Consider the following 17,454-nt stretch of genomic DNA (forward strand, 5'->3'; position numbering starts at 1 on the left):
TAGTTTTGTGTGAGTTAAGAATTATGTGAGGATCAAACGGCATTATTAAAAATGTCTAACTAGTGATTCGTTATTGAATGTAGATCTATATTCCAAAAGGTTTACCACTTTTTTTATCTGGATCATTCAAAAAAAAAAAAAAAAAAAAAATTTAAAAAGTATCTGTATATGCTTGTATTCTTCGGTTACTTTATTTTTTTTTTCTGGACGAAAAATCCGAGTTTTCGGTAGATAAAACCATGCAGTCGTCACCAACTGACCAACTCTTCCAAGGTGTGAAAAATGCTTTCAAAAATTCCTGACGTCTCGATGGGATTCTATCTTCAAAGACTATCCTATACAATGAATATACACGGCTAAAAAAATAATTTTCCTATAATTTGGTTTTTTACTGATTTTTTTTCCCAATTTATTCTACCTTGAATCGGAAATGAATTTGTGGCAAAGTGGACATCATATAATCATATAAACAACGGAACCTCGACGTGCCACCTAGGCAAATGTGCCCATGTGCACAGAAGTCTAAAAGAATTTTGTACTTTAAAATTAAAGAAATTTTTGGTGTTATCATCACTAAATTAAACTATGTCCAAATTGCGAAAATTTATTTTTATTTTGTTACACAGAGCATTAAAAACTACGATAAATGAATTAGCTTTCGGCTGGGTGGCAGCCTTCATCAGATTAAAATACTTTGAATGGCAGTTGGAATAGAGATGCACTGCCAGGATGGTGCGTGAGGCACGTGGTTAATTGTTTGTTGATGTTTGTGGCTGTGACGTATGGTGGTGACGTGGCCAGCGTTTGTCTATGGACAGAATTACTGCTTCTGTGATGGGGTTAAGTTGACAACCACTGTTCCTGTTCAACGAGGTATCCGAGCATTTTATATTTAACGATTCCAACCAGGTGCCCCTTAGGTAATGGTGGGACTTGTCCACAACCACGACATCGCGGTGTGGGTCGATGCCGTGGTGGGTTGTCCAGACATGCTCAGCAATAGCTGAGTGTTCCACATCCGCCAAACGGATCGCCCTTTTATGTTCTGAGAGGCGTTTCTCGAGTCGACGTCCAGTCTCTCCAAAGTAGCAGCTCGTGCAGTCACGGCAAGAGATGCGATAGACCAAACCACTCTGTAGAAGGGTGGGGACAGGTGTTTTTATGTTGGAAAGGAGAGAACGCAGTTTCTTGCCTGGGAGTTGGATGCACTTTATCCCATGCGATCTTAGGATTCTACCGATCTGCTGTGACAGGTTGGGGTAGTATGGGATGAATGCCCTCGTGGATGATTCGTCACTGCTGGCGGCGTTGCTGTTGGTCGTCACGTTGTCGCGTGCTTGTAGATCACACCTGTTAAGGACGTCGATGGGGTAGCCACACCTCGTAAGGTCTACTTTGACTCTGGTGATCTCTTTGCGCCTTTCATCTGCAGAGCTGGAGTGTGTCCAGGCGCGAGTTAGCAAGGTTCGGGCGGTTGAGAGGAGGTGGCCCCGTGCGTGTGCTGACTGGAAGTTGGTAAATTGGCCAGCACATTATGTCCAAATTATACATTAAACCATTCCATTGTTTAAATGACTTACAAATTTTTTCGGTCATTAGCCTGTCATCGCATGAAGATAGTTTAGTATCTCATGCGACTCCAGTTGCCGCCCCTTCCTCGAGGAGGAAGACCTCTACTCGTTCAGAAAGGTTAAGACTAAAATTTTAAAATCATATTATACAATTTTTTGGCTGTCTGACTTAGAACTCAAATCTCACACTAGGTCTCTTCTCAACACATCGAACATCCACACATTAAACCCAAACCTGTCAAGCCCATGACACCAGTCACAGCAACTCAAGAACAATGCATCCAGGCATATTATCGACAAATTATCAATGCTGACAGTATCTAATCATAATCTGTACGCTTCCTGTTTAAGTCCATTGCATTGCTATACTCTGAGCACGCATGATCTACTGCGGTATGGTCACTTATTATTCTCTTGCACTTACAATTAACACAACTAGGAACTTGACCTTTATTCGGGCAATCTTTAAAAGAATGCCCATTTGTCGCACAATGGCCACAAAAAACTTCATTCCTACAAAATTTAGCGATATGACCATAAGACATGCATCTATAACATTGAGTCACCGTGACAATGTCACGAACTCGACAGGCGAACCAATGCAAAAATACTCTACCCATACTTATTAACTGTTTATGAACAAGACTAGAGACCTGAAGTATCCAGTTATTTACATTCTTCTTCCTAGCTTTATTTACAGATATAACTGCCAGATTTTCCAGAAATAGACCCTCGTCTATCCCATAGTCTTTCAAGTTCTTTAACCATAGCTGTTCTAACAATTCCTTCTTATCAACGTCTTTTTCAACGTCATATATCAAAATCTTCGGATTCTGTTTCTTCACTTTTTCAGCACACAATTTTAGTTCTTTAAACTTTCCACATTTTGTTATTAACTCAAGATCTTTTTCTGACTCTACTTCAATAACAACTTTTTTATCACGAACAGCCCTTAAATTTCTCACTTTGTCCACTGGCAAAGTGGACAGTCCACAATTCCTAAAAACTATTATAAATATCTTGGAATTATTATACGAAAAGTAAATTTTATTTAAAACTGAAACCGGTTTCAGCCTTAATTTTAGCTTTCTAGTTTAGCTACTATTGCCTGAATTGAACAAGTGCCTACTTCATGTAATTTTACACTTGTAACCTGATGTGCATATTGACAACAAGGCAGAGAACTCTGTCAGCAGCATGTATGATGATGGGTACCGGTGAGATGCTTGAAAAGTCACCTTAAATGTATAGTGGTTTAGGCGATTAGCTTAATAAACTAGATTATTAATTTCACGTGGTATATGAGTGGTTATTAAATACAGTAATTAATCTTATAATTGCATTATTTACAACTCTTTTCGGAAACCGAAAAGTTATTATTTTCCAAAAATTCCACCAGCCAAAAAAAAAAAAAAAAAAAAAAAGTCTGAGTTTCCCTCTGTGTGTGTGTGTGAGAAAGAGAAGTAAAAGGGAATCACCAAGAAAGAGAAGAATGATGATATTCAGCTCAGGACCCTGGATGTGCCAAGCCCATACTCACCAGATTGTGAGCCCCTGGGGTTACCTGCAAAATTTGAAGGTATCCAGAAAACCTATAAACATAATATATGATTTTTACCTCCGCTAATACATCATCTGTTTGCAGTCAATATTTATGCGTAGATTTCGAAAATAATTTTTAAAATTTCACATCACCTCACAATTTCTACACATTCAGGTTTTTGTGTCTATCCATATCAATTTATAGAAATCTTACTACAATTTAGAGAAATAGATAAAACGTTGATCTGTTGCATCAATTGCAAATAATGTTGGGAAAAGTTAACATGTTCAACCTTGTCTGTTTGCCTCCCACCTCTCTTCCTTCAGTAACGGAAAGACAGTTATCGCGCGTGTGTGTGTGTGTGTGTACAGTTTATCTGCGAGTCCAGTACATAACGTTTACTTCTTCTGTATTTTGCTTAGCATTATATTGCTAAAATGTTAAGCAAGTGTCTGAATCACCGTGACAATTTTTGCTACGTGTAAGGACGGTTTACAATAAAAACTCCCAGGAGGAAAATCTACAGTATTACTTAATGAGCATATTCTTTGTACTTTGGTTTCAAGATTCATGATGAGGACAAAGCTTGGACGAATTGTTGGTATCTTAAGTTACACTAAACTGGCTTAAGTGTATCTTAAGTTACACTAAATTAAGACGCTAAACTGGCAGCTGGGCGACCGTTTAAAGCAGTTATGCACGGATTTGGTGGAAGAAGAAAAGAAGATAATCTCTGGTGTCAATCTACTGCAATGTTACAGAGATATAAACTGCAGAATATCTTTTAAAATTAATTTTCTCATTCATCCAATTACTAAAATTTCAGTGTCTTGGAATGTAGAACGTGACAGAGACATGATTTTGGATCAATTTCCTTTAGAATCTTCGACTTTTGCTCAGGAAGTATGAAAACTTTTTTTCTTTTTTTTTCGTACATAAGTTATCTAGCCTATAGAGCTTGACTAGTAGGCATTTCATGTTGCGTGTGGTCCGCTTGTATATCAGAATTGGGTTCTTGAAATTTGTGCTGATTATCTTCAATGCTGATGAGAGAATTGTTTGTTTCATGTTCACTTCATCCATTCTTATACTTGATCATTCTGAAAGGTAGGACTTGCTTTTGTAGAGGGTACTCTTTTATTGTTTTTGAACCTGGATATTAAGTAATTCCTGTTGATTTTTTAAAATTAAAATAGTGCTCTGCTTTCTTTTTATATATTTTATGTGTGCTAATGAAGTGCCATATTTCTCTCACTGCTTGTGGTATTTTTCTTTACCTTTAAAGCACTGTTTTCAGATATAAATTCACCAAAGTATAGAGAAGATTTTTAGTTTTTCTGTTTTCAGTTGATTCGTCCATTTTATTAGTGGAATCCTGCATAGGTAAATTTAGATGTTCTGTTTATACTCCTGCATAGCTGCTAGGTCAAAGGAGTTTAAAATTAATTATTCTGACAATCAAAATAAATCGTTCAACCTTATTTAGCAGTCATGCTGGCTTAAATCACGGTCCAATCAAACGCGTATACTACTGTACTCTCGCGCTTAACGACTCGGCTATGTTGGGTCCCATACCTAGAATTTATGTTGCATTTAACGACCTCCGTAGCCGAGTGGTCAGGGGCGTGAGTGCAATAGCACATGCTCTTTGAGTAGACCAGGGTTCTAGCCCCTGACTGCTAAATACGGTCGATCCACCAACCCGTACTGGACCAGCGTGGCAGATTATGGTCCATTTCCCTCAAACGAATCGTTGAGGAGGCTTCCATCCTGCAGTGGATTGATAATGGCTGCATTTGCCTTTTCCCTTGTATTTGATGCTAAAGTTGCAGGTGGTTAAAAGTTTCAGCATACCATAATTAGTTAATGCCAGAGAATTTTTTGCAGTAAATTTCTTGCAGTAAATCGTTGCTTTCATTTTGTGTGAACCATTTAAATATATTATGTTGCTGCTCTGTTGTCCTCGAAGTTGGAGATCATGATAAACAGGATTAAGTGTTTGATTTCCTCTGGTAAAAGTGATGTTGATTTTTTATTTCATACCGCTAGTAATGAACAGTTTCATCTGTATATTTAGGCAGGGGAACATTAAAGTCGCATTGTAATTATATTAATTAGATGGTTATGAATAGAAGTGATCCATATTATTACTTCATTAATAATGTTATCCGTAGATCCAGATGGAATATAAATATTTTAAATTCGTGAATATGAATATTTAAATTAGATTAGCAGGAAAATTTCTTCAAAGCTGTAGGTACTAAGTGCAGTTGTAGATGTTCGAGACTTTCAGATCAGATCTTGAAACAACTGCTCCGACCTCTTAGATTAATTCTTGTTGTCATGAATTATGTGTATTTGAGATTTTTAGGAAGGAAGAAAACGTTTTGTAGAAGTCTCTGCATCCATATTTCAAATAGTGATATCATGATATTCTTCTATTAGTAATTCAATAAACGTACACAGTTTATATTTTTAATTCTTACATTTTTAAGAAAAATATTGACATGCACATATGCCAGAAATATTGACATGCACATATGTTTACAAACGGATGTAATAAATGGCAGATTGAATAGTTAAGGTTGGCATGTTGAGAATACTGCGCCTGGTTTGGATCGTAATAGGGAAATAGGGTCTTTCCCATGAGTTTTTCGGGTTTTTCAGCCTGTAAAATATGTAAATCGGCTCCAGTGAGCATATGTTTCTACAGACATAATAATATCTGGTTATGAGCGTACATTTCGAAGGCCATTAATGCTGATAAAATTTTAAAAAATCAACATTTATCAAATAAATTAACGAGAGCTTAAAAAAAAACTCTCTCTTTTTTATACAAGTATTCTTATTATTTCTGTTTGCATGCTTATAAATAGATCTACGTTAGTAGTAGTGATTTAATTAAATATATATATATATATATATATAATTTCAGGAATTCAAGGAATAAGTCTATGGGATCTCCAAGAAGCCGACAATAATGCATTAGATCTAAATCTTAATAATTATATACGCCACATTCTGGAGGACTTCAAAGATGATATGAAAACTGGAATCAAGGATATCGGAATGCCTATTCTGGATCCATTTTATTATGAAAGATTCGAAACAAAAGTAGATCAAACAGGAATTAAATTGAAACTTGTAGTTGAAGATTTATATATAAATGGTCTTTCCGACTTTGTTGTTGAAGATTTAGATTTAAACCTAAAACACCAAAACATTTCTTTCGGTCTTCTTATTCCAAAACTTCATATCTCTGGCTACTATGTTTTGGACGGGAAAGCTGCCTGGGTTATTCCGATAACAGGTAATGGAACTTTTTGGGTGGAGTCATCAAACCTCACAGTAGCAGCTAGAGCATCTTTGAATACGACGGATGATGACACGGCTCAAATAAATCACGACCTCGATATAAATATCAAATTTGATGATGTAAAATTAAACTTCGAAAATCTTATGGGTGGTGGTACTTTCGCCGACCTTCTACAAAGAGCCATTAACTCAATGGGTAAGACATTATTCCAATTTATATTGCCAGTAATTAAAGATAACCTTAGCAAGTCGCTATTAGAAACAGTTAACAGAGAACTGGGAAAGATACCTCTAAAGGCCTTAATACCAGGCAGTTCAGCTAATGAATATGTTGACCAAATCCTTGCAACTTTAAAACATCCACAATATGCCAATTTGGATCCTATGGAACTTCCTGAGTACATTCTTCGTTTTAACAAAACAATCTTAATTATGCCTATAACTGGAGTACTGGGTCTCGAAAAGGGATCATTGAGGGGGATATCAACTCTGCATAGAGCCGGTGACTGCACGATTGCCGCCACGAATAGGACAATAATTGTATCTGCTAATCTTGGAATCAACGATACAAAATTATCGTACACAGGTAAGTTATTTATTATTATATGATATGCTCAGTTACTTGCATAAGTAGTACATATTGTGTGATATACAAATTCTTTCCTAGCCGGAATTGTTCATTATGTTTTATTCTGATATCTTTTAATTTAAAATCTACACTTAAGGATGAAACTAATACGCTGCTCGAAAAAATTAACAGAACACGTAGAAAACGTGGTGTAATTCATACAGCTTGCGATGAAGAGAAATCGTACTGCGTATGATCCTCTCCAACGGCTAAACAGGCCTGACAGTGGTGAATCATGCTCGATATAAGGGTGTCTATGATTCTGTGGCGACAAATCGCATTCTTTCACCAGCACAGACCTTATTAGCTCACCAAGTGTTCGAGGAGTTGGCTGTCAGCGTGCAATGCGACGCCCAAGGGCATCCCACATATATTGGGTCGGATTTAAGTCTGTAATTGTGCTGGTCACGGCAGTCGTTAGATATCATCAGTTTCGAGATGTTCACCAGTTCTATGTGCAGGGCGTTGTAGTGCATGAAAAGAAAATCTGGGCCAACCGCACCCCCTAAAAAGTCGCACCTGTTTTCGGTACCTCTGCGCAGTTACGGTACCCCTATCAAAAACATAAAGAGGGGTGCGGCCGTTGCTCATTACTGTATTCAGCCCCACACAAGAAGACCGCTTCCATATGCACTGAACAATTGAATTAAGGCTGGCTCTTTGGATAGGGGGAGAATCAAATAATTTTTTTCTCCGATGGGCTTAGAACTTTCTCGCATACAGGAAGGAGCATGCAACCATCAAAGCTTATAAATTCAGTATTTTTAAAAAATGCATGAAGTATGCCTCAATTAATTTGTAAAATTGAACTGAATACAGGATTAAGAACCAAATATACATAACCATTTGTTAAATTTAATGCACGTAACATCTCGCCTCATGCAACGGAATGTATCGATATTCCTGAGCAGGATATCTCAATGGGCCTTCACAAAATGCAAATCGATCTGTGAACACACTTATACAGACAGAATAAACAGTACAGATATCAGCGACAAGCTCCGATTCTATTAAAATAAGAACTTGAATTTATGGCGTTCTCCAGATGGGTGTACATTTCAAATTACTTTGTGGTGTGGGGGGGTGGATAAAATAATTCAATTTTTATTTTTCTGGGGGAATAGTAGCTTTATTATTATATGTTATTATAATTCCTTTTATTATTAAATTATAATTATTAATTATAATTTCTGTTATTAATAAATCTCTTTGAGCTTTCAGACCGACCCACCTCTCTTAACTTTGTATTTCCCCCGTTTATTTTTCCCCTAATTTACCCCCTCCCACATTAACACCTGACTTGTATATTGCACAGAAGATCACAGACTCTGGGGGAATAGAAGTTCGTGTATACCTCCTCTGGACTGGCTGAGTATTCAGAATGACTCATACTACACTTGATAAACATATACAATATTGTTTATTCACAGTATATAAATTAAAAGGATATCTCATACATCATCAATTGGGTAAAATGTTAATTACTAGAATTATATGTGTGCTAAGATGTATAGATAATCTCAATTCATATATCATGTCTCTTCATGTCTTTCTGCCTTTTCTCCTTCTGGTTTAGTTTACATCTCATAACATTCTCTTGTTTTCTAACAATTTAACTTCCCAACTGGGATTACAGCAATGAGCATAACACCTATATGTGTATTTTCCCAGATTTATAAATCCCGGCTATAATCTTTCTTTAATTATCCCCTCCAAAATAATTACATGTGCATAGAACATAATCTCAACTTAAAACACACTAGTCTCGAGTACATACATCTAAATCTTCCTTGCTTAATAAACTTATCTTTGTGATGAAGTACATATATCTATATCTTATGAACTTTTTCCTTCCTTTTATGCTAAACAATACTAAATCTACTATCAACTAAATAAAGACATTTCTTAAAGTCCTTTCCCTCAATTCAAGCTTAAAACTATTATCTGGTACTTACTAACATCTTAGGATATCATGCTTCACACAACCTTTTTCTCACTCAGGGGTGGTCATCATCATCAATATAGGGCATCATCAGACTCCTACTGGAATTAATCATCGGCTAAGGAACTGCTGCTCATCTACAGGAATTCGCCTTCGTTCAGGAACTCACTCTTTTCTCCATAAATGGGTTGCTCTGGCCCGCTCTGGGCGTCTGATCAGCTCGACGATACTGGGGTGCATAATAAAATTATCAGGACTCTCCTTACTGCTCTATCGAGAAGCCAGACTGTACAACTCTTCCTTATCTTTCTATACCGAGACTTTTCGATCCTTATCACTCAGCTCCAGCATATGTGTTTCCATCTTTCATTGGGCATCTCCTTCCTATTTCTACGTTGCGGCTGACCTCTCCCAGAACTTGTCTAACGAATTGTCTTTGCGACAAACTGCTTCAATTTCCACTACCACATTGCAGCGATTCTCCGGGCACTTCTCGGGATTTCTTTCCGGCCGCACATCACTCAGGCACACCCACAGGAACTCTCCCAACTTCCAAAACTGCCCAAACTGTCAAAAACTCTCTGGAACTCTCACTCTCCCTCTCTCTTCTGTTAAATATCCTTTTGTTCCAGCCACCCCTTCTATTCTGATCCAATCGCAGTTCGTTCTTCATCATCTCTATATTCTCATTTGCTCTCTCCCACTTCCTCCGTTTTCTTGGCCCTTCCCTTTCCTGGGGAAACATCCGAGTTCTGGAAATTTCTAGAAGCTTCGATAAATTTCCAGAAGTCTAGAAATTTCTAGATATTTCCTTGTGATCATTCCTTTTTCACTTACCGCTATTAGTCCACTCTGTTTTTTCTCTACCGTTCCTTGAAATCAGTAAGTGCTCAAAGAGTCGGTTTGTTTTATCCCAGCGGCTAGCCATTTCCATAGGTGTATGCCGCATCCAGGGTTCCATCAACACTCTTAGTCTTTAAAACTCTTCCTCTCCACAAGGGGGAGTCGGTTCCCTTGTTTTTTTCTTCCAAAGAGCTGCCCACTTTCTGTTTATAGCGACTTGAACTGGCCTTAGGTGCTCCCATTGTACTTTTGTGCACTGTCCAGCTACCCCCCCGTTGTTACGCTAATCCTCCCCTACTTAACTGTACGGTACAGAGCGATCGGAATCTAAGCTGAAAATCATCCTATGTAAATAATATTATTTAATATATACATATATTTTCTTGATATGTTATAATATTTATAACATAACATTCCTTAGGATAAGTGTAAGAATTTGGTTCTTACAGTGGAACTTATATTGACTCGCCAGTAAACTATACAATTTATTATTGGTTTTTATAAAGTGCGGTCTCCACCAGTTTGGGGCTTCTCTCTCCTTTGTTAAGTGAGCTGAGGGGGAACACACTTAATTGATCAACTTGCATTTAGGACGTTTACATACAAGCACTTTTATAGACGGAGAAAAAATTTCCACTGTAGCCTAACTTTACCAGGCTTTCTATAGTAATACTTGACTCTTGAAATCTACTACAAAGTATGTGGCCAACAACACAGCCCAAACTGAGTCATTTAATTACATGTGCACGAGAATCACCAGCCTTAAGCTTTCCAGTGACTCGCCATCGCAAGCATTCATGTTTTTGTGTAGCCTGAAGAAAAACATTTATTGCTCGCACGTTATTCATTTGGAATTATTGGTTATTATTTGTAACTTCCTAATGGTGTCTTTTGTCTTTTATACGCTGCTTTCTTGTCCGTTTTTATTTGTGGTACTGAAAAGGCCTGTAAGGCCAGGCGATATCGTTCACGTTATTTCATTGTATTCGACCAAGCACAGTTCGTCATATACAGAACTACTGCTTTTCATCATAATGGAAGGTTTTCCAGTATCCAAAACTTCTCAAAGACTCGCCTAGGTAGGTATTATCAGAGAAAATAGGAGAAATTCTAGTAGAGTTTGTAGTCACAAAGAGTAATCAACTAATTACAGTATACAGCAGACTCTCGATTAACCGGGACACTTCAAGCCTCCAAATTAAAAAAAAAAAAAAAAACAGAAATCAAAAAATTCAAGTAATAACTAGAATAGGTATAATCAGATATTTTGCGAGTCGTAAATAAGCGACAAACGGCATTATAAGTGGTCACTGGGAGATTAGTGTACCTTTCTTGCAATCCTCGCATCTTCACACTCGACCCTCAAAAAAAAGAAGAGACCAAATGTTTAGTTTTAGTGCGTCGCGTCGATCGTTGTGTTCCGTTGCAGCGCAAAAGGCCAAATTTTGTTTATGTCAGGGATGTCAAAATTTTTTTTTATAGTAAATTTTTTTTTTTTGGTTTAGAAATCGTGAAAATGATGGGTAAACGCAAAAGAGTTGCGTTTTCAGTTAAACAAAAACTTGAAATTATTCAAAAGTTTGAAAACGGTGCATCTGTTAAATCTCTAATGAACCATTATAATGTTGGTGGCCATACGCAACATCGTAAAAAATAAAGGGAAGCTATTAGACTTAAAATCGACATCGCAAAAAAATAAAGGGAAGCATCATATTGGACAAGCGAGTAGTGCGTTGTCAGTTTTTTCGTTTTTTATCTATCGCCATATTTTTTATGTAAGTTGCTGAACATTTTTCGATACAGTAAGTCCCCGACTTACGCAACTACGGTTTTACGTAAATATTTTTTTATAGGATTGTAAAATTTAAAACAAACAAAAATAATAAATAAATAAAATAAGCAATCAATAACGACGATCACGGCACGCACAAATTGCACAAGTGAGATAAGGAGTAACAAGCAAAAAAATAGGAAAAAAGAGGAGATTCTTACAATTTATTTATGGTTTTTTTTTTTTTTTTTTTTTATATGACTGAAGATTTCAGTGAAAGGGACACATTTCACCATAATAACGTAAAAACCCACACAATTCCAGCTATCGGTATTATCGCAAATGCAATAAGATCGAGTTTATTACCCGTTTATAATTAGATACACGAGCAGAAAAGCCCAGTAACCGTTTTGTTTGTTATTTGGTTTTTAGGAGCATTAGCAACTAAGGCCATATTGCTCCGGGATATGCGGTGGTCATTCCCTGACCTTTCCGCATTCTCCGTATTTGGTGGTGACGGGCTCGAACCCCGGTCTAATCAAGAAGCGTGTGCTATGCACTGCTGCTCCTTCCCACCTGGCTACGGAGGCGCCGCGCCCAGTAACCCGGAAGGTGAAAATTGTTTAATGGCAATGATCTCCAGAAATGTGCTTTAGTAAAATGTGATGGGTAAACGCAAAAGAGTTGCGAGCGTGTTTCCCCTTTAACCCTGTGAAGTTCTTTTCAGAAAAGTTCATTTTGACCGTTATCATGGTGCCGACTAAGAGAATAAGTGACAGCGCTACTAGTAAATCTATCAACAAAAGGAAAGCGATCGATTTGGATCAGAAAATTAAACTAATAAGGTTGCATGAAAATGATCAAACATTGACAAGTATCGCACGGAATTCAGATTTGTCAATAATAATATAGTAGCAATATGTCATTAGTCATTCCCGAGTTACGTAAAACTCGACGAAGTAAGAAGTCCTGGAACGTATCTCTTACGTATATCGGGGACTTTTGTATTTTTGGATTAACCGGGAAATCGATTATCCGGGATTTGTTTTTTACCATCTATCCCGGAAAAACGAGAGTCTACTGTATTTGCATTGCAGGAAGCTGTTACAATGATATTCATCGTTATCAAAATAATAATAAAAATAAAAAAAATAAATGCCAAAACGTTATTCTGATATTGTCCATCACGGCGATAAAATTGGTGCTTCAACAGGAGCGGGAAGAAGAGGCCACAGATCGTCAAATTTTACAAGAGAGTTTTTACAATTCTACTAGAGAGTGGGGAGATGGGTTGACATACAATAGTTAGTTGGACGACACTGCTTACAACCTATATCAAACAGAATACTGTACCACTGACACCTTATCTATGCTACGTAGGTCGACTAACTCCGCACTCTCGTAACTCACGTGGTCAACGGGTCGCATCCGGTTTTCATAGGGGTGGTCATAATTCAGTGATCACTCAGTGTATACTGACTAAGTGATGTGTCATGTTTACCTAGTAGTTTGATGAGCTCTAAGAAATTCCCCTCGTTTGCACTTGGGCCACCTATGCCTCTGTATTCGAGATGACCACAAAATGCTAAGCCTTGTTTTGCCAAGAACAGAACTGCAACAATGATACTTGTTAAAATCAGTCTTCTTTTCTATTTCTTAGAAAAGAAATCCTTTTCTATGTGTAACATTTTGTTCATGTTTTTCAGTTTTGCGTACTCCCTTGGCAAAAATTTTAGAGCCAACTTTTGAGTTACCCAAGGATCCAACCTATTTGAGAAGTTTGTACACAACAACCAGCAATAAAAGCAAAACAACATTGGCTCTTGATGAATAGATAAGCCACTGCGTGGCACTTTTACAGTCACTTTTCTCATGCTTTTTTGATACCACTGTGGTACGATATGGCAAGCAGCTGCATCCTTTGGAAAATTGTCCTTGAGACCTGGCTGGCAAGGACCTGCATTTAAAAGTACTGGCACAAGACACAGTGTGATTGGTTTATCACAAAACAAATGAGGGTCTGTCGGATAATCTACTTCAATAATAATAAGTTCAGAAAAGACTAAAGTTTCTGCTTGATGCTCTGCATGAGAAATAGAAATGTCGGCTATTAATAGTGGTACATCTGCTTCATTTTTTTCATCACTGCTTACAACAGTATAATCCTGAATGTCGACACTGTTGCAATCATTTCTATCACTAGAATTTGTTGAATTATTTTTATCAATGTGATTGTCTTCATCTGCAGTTTGTATATCTTTCTCTCTTTATTCCTATTGATTTCTTCTTCAGTGACTAGTAGGACGAAATAAGGTGTCTAAGCGCTGATATTTAGCTGCTTCTTTTTCGATTTTTTTTCTGTTCCTTTAGCTTTATTCAATCCATTCCAGATAGCTTTTTTTTGGGTTATTATCATATAAATTCTCGTTTGAAATTTTATCCCATAACAATTAAAATTCTGATAGCTTAAAAACTTTTTTGGACAGTCTCTCTCACACAAGATGCAACGGCAGCCAACTAATTTTGTTACAACGTTCATAGCATTACTTGAGGCATATGATGCAAGAAAGCAAGCTTATACAGCATCAGGCAAAAAAAAAAAAAAATTCTCATTTCACTCATCCATTAGTTCCAAATATTTGTCTAGTTCTGCCTTGGATTTATTTAAGCTATCAACTTCCACAACAGATGGAAGTCTGTTCCACCAATCAACCACCCGCTGGCTAAAGGCAAACTTCCGCACATCTATTCTACAACTGTCTTTCCTCAATTTGAATCTATGCCCCTCAGGTACTTAATTTGAACAAGTGGAAGTATCCCAGAAGCATTGAGCCTGTTCAAACCATTCAAGGCCTTATACACCTCAATCAGATCACCTTGCAGGTGCCTAGTCTCCAGAACTTAAGCCTTCATAAGCGCACCCCTTTGTTCCTCACCAATCTTGTTGCCCTTCTCTGCTCTGTACTCGTTCTAGCAACTCTACATCCGTCCTAAATTAATTAATTCCTTCCTTCCATCCATCCTTGATGCTCAAGTTTTTTCTAAAAAACTTTTACCGATTTTCGAAGTTAAATCAACGCCATCTATCGGAATATTTTTAAACAAAACTTTAAATCAATTTTTGTGTGATATTTCGAAGAGTAGTGTTTATAAATACAGGCGGCCGTCTACTTACGAACTTTCGAGTTACTAAGTTTCACAGATACGAACTTTTTAGGGTTCATTTCAAATCCCCTACAAATCTACATAACATCAAAGTAACTGATGAAACGGCAAGCGCCAACGGCATTGCTGATGAAGAATTTCCGAAAAAACCTGTTATCATTGAAGCTGGGGTTACCAGCCATAACAGAGAAATTGTGCAACTTTCCATAGGCGCCATTTAAGCCAAAAATGTTGGAGGGGAGCAAATGCTCCCCCCCCCCTGCAACATTTTTGCATACCTCCCCTATGTACGCTACTGGCAAGAAATATATTCCCTTATTTTTATATTTTTGTCATGCAGAATTTTCATGTAGCGAATGGTGCAAGTGCTTTGTTGAAAAGATAATATAAATACTTTTACTTTTATATTTTTTAACTTCTGCCTTTATACACCACTCTGCATGTTTTTCGATGTTTGTAAACTTATAAGTATTTTTAACTCAGTTTTTACTGATTTCAGAAATGTAATTAATTTTTTTCTATCAAGTAGTTTTTTTTTCAGAAACCAATTAAGTTTATGTAATGAGTTGTATTATTGAATATATTAAGTTAGGAGTAAATGTTGGGAATTTTTTTTAACTAAATCTTCACGTTCGCAACACTGCCTTCAGTCATTTGCTTCTTGACTGAAAACTCCACGCAGCACTTATCAGTGTGTGCTCAGTTTATTTTTGAAATTATCGTATCAAAGTTGTGCAGAAAAGTGAGTAAAATGTCTTCACAAGTAGAACTTATTCTATATTTATGGACGTTATGTAGTCCTCAAGCAAAGCCAAGATATTACAGAATTTGTAAAAATATGTGTACAGGGCTTATTTTGGAGTGAAACTCAGTGACCATGATAAACAAGGCTAAACATAAAAGTTTTTCGAATCTGTGTTGAAGCATTTAGACTGTGGAAAAATGATAAAAAGGATATGCCATTTGCAATTCCCATGATTTGGCAGGAGCCTACAAACCACTGTGATGGGTTACTTCTGCTTAGTTAATGTGGAGGGATATAATGTAAGAGTAAGAAGGTCACTGTATTCTAATATTCCATCTGCCATTAGACCAGTCCCACATGGAGATAAACTGCCGATTAAATGCCCTCCATTTACATTGGAGAATGTAGCAGCAGAGAATACCGTGAAGCTTCCGAAGATGAAACCGAAGTCTGCACACATGGGGACGTCGACTCTTTTCGTAGTTTCTAACCTTCAACTGTTTCCACAACATGAACTCAATGATCTGGTAAAAGATTTAAATTTGCCAAAGGAATCTGCAGCCTTTGTTCTAGACTTAAAATCAAAAATATTCTAGTACATGGAACACAGAGAACAAGAACTGGTCCCCTACCTTTCTGACGATTTTTTTTTTTTTTTGCAATATAAATGACTTAATGAACTATTTAAATCATACGCAGTGGAGAGTTTTTGATTCATCGAAGAGGAGTGTCAAAGGAAGGTGCGTTGCTTCAACAGAAGTAAATATGGATCAATTTCAGTATCTCACTCTGTCCATTTGAAAGAAACATATGAGAACTTCAAGAAATTGATAAATATTAATTATGAAGAACGTTTGATTGGTCTGTACTGACTTTAAAGTGATAGGCATATTACTTTGACAACAATCTTGCATACTACTTGGACAATTTTTTGTGAATGGTGCAATCAGACAAGGAGAAAGCAGTGGATGTCAAGAACTGGTCAGAGGGGCAGTTTATTGCCTGGATCAAAGAATAGTTTATAAACCACTAGTAGACCCCAAAAACTGTGCTCCTTCCACATCAAATTGGGTTTGCTGAAAGGGGTTGTGAAAGTTTTACCTCAGGAGCATTCCTGCTTCAACTACCTTGGCACTAAAACCCCTTCACTCAGAAGCTAAAACAAGGTATTTTTATTGCACCATAAATTTGCAAACTAATGAGGGACAGAGATTTTGAGGGAACTTCTTAGAGAACAACAGGAATCCAAACTACAAGAATATAATTGAAAATATGTTGGAAAACTTCAACAATCTGGGCTGCAACATGAGCGTCAAGGTAAATTGTTTACACTCCCACATTGACTATTTCGAAAAAAATCTGGGAAGTGTTAGTGAAAAACGGGTGAAAAGTTTCACCGGGACATTAAAGACACAGAGCTCAGGTACCAGGGAAGATGGAATGGCAGCATGATGGCTAACTACAGTATTGTGGGATGCTGAAGAGGGATGGAAAAGCATGATCTGAAAGAAAATCAAAGCAAAAAAAAATTTACCCATCGTAATGTTTTTAAAATGAGACTTTTTGTAGTTTCAAAATTTGACTATTTGTAAATGAAAATTTTGACTATTCGGTTTTTAAAATGAAAGGCGAATATTAAGTGAATTTTTTTAACACTGCCCTTTTTAATAGTGCTTGCAACACGTATTTAAATATATAAGTCTGGTAATAGTAGCATTTTTTAAATATTTTAGTGCACAAATTCTGAAAAATTAATGAAATCAAATTTTCTTTTGAGTTTTGAGAAACCTGAAGTGTTGAAAACAAACGGGGTCATTTCTGAAATCAACGTTAGAAAATTATTCAAAAAGCTTCTTTTCTGAGGTTTGATTTTATTGGCGCAAAAATGACTAAAGTTATACTGCGCCCTTTTCTGAGGAAACATCATATTA

The sequence above is a fragment of the Mastigoproctus giganteus genome, chromosome 5 (assembly GCF_048544385.1).
Source record: "Mastigoproctus giganteus isolate SK-2022 chromosome 5, ASM4854438v1, whole genome shotgun sequence".
Classification (NCBI taxonomy): Eukaryota; Metazoa; Arthropoda; class Arachnida; order Uropygi; family Thelyphonidae; genus Mastigoproctus; species Mastigoproctus giganteus.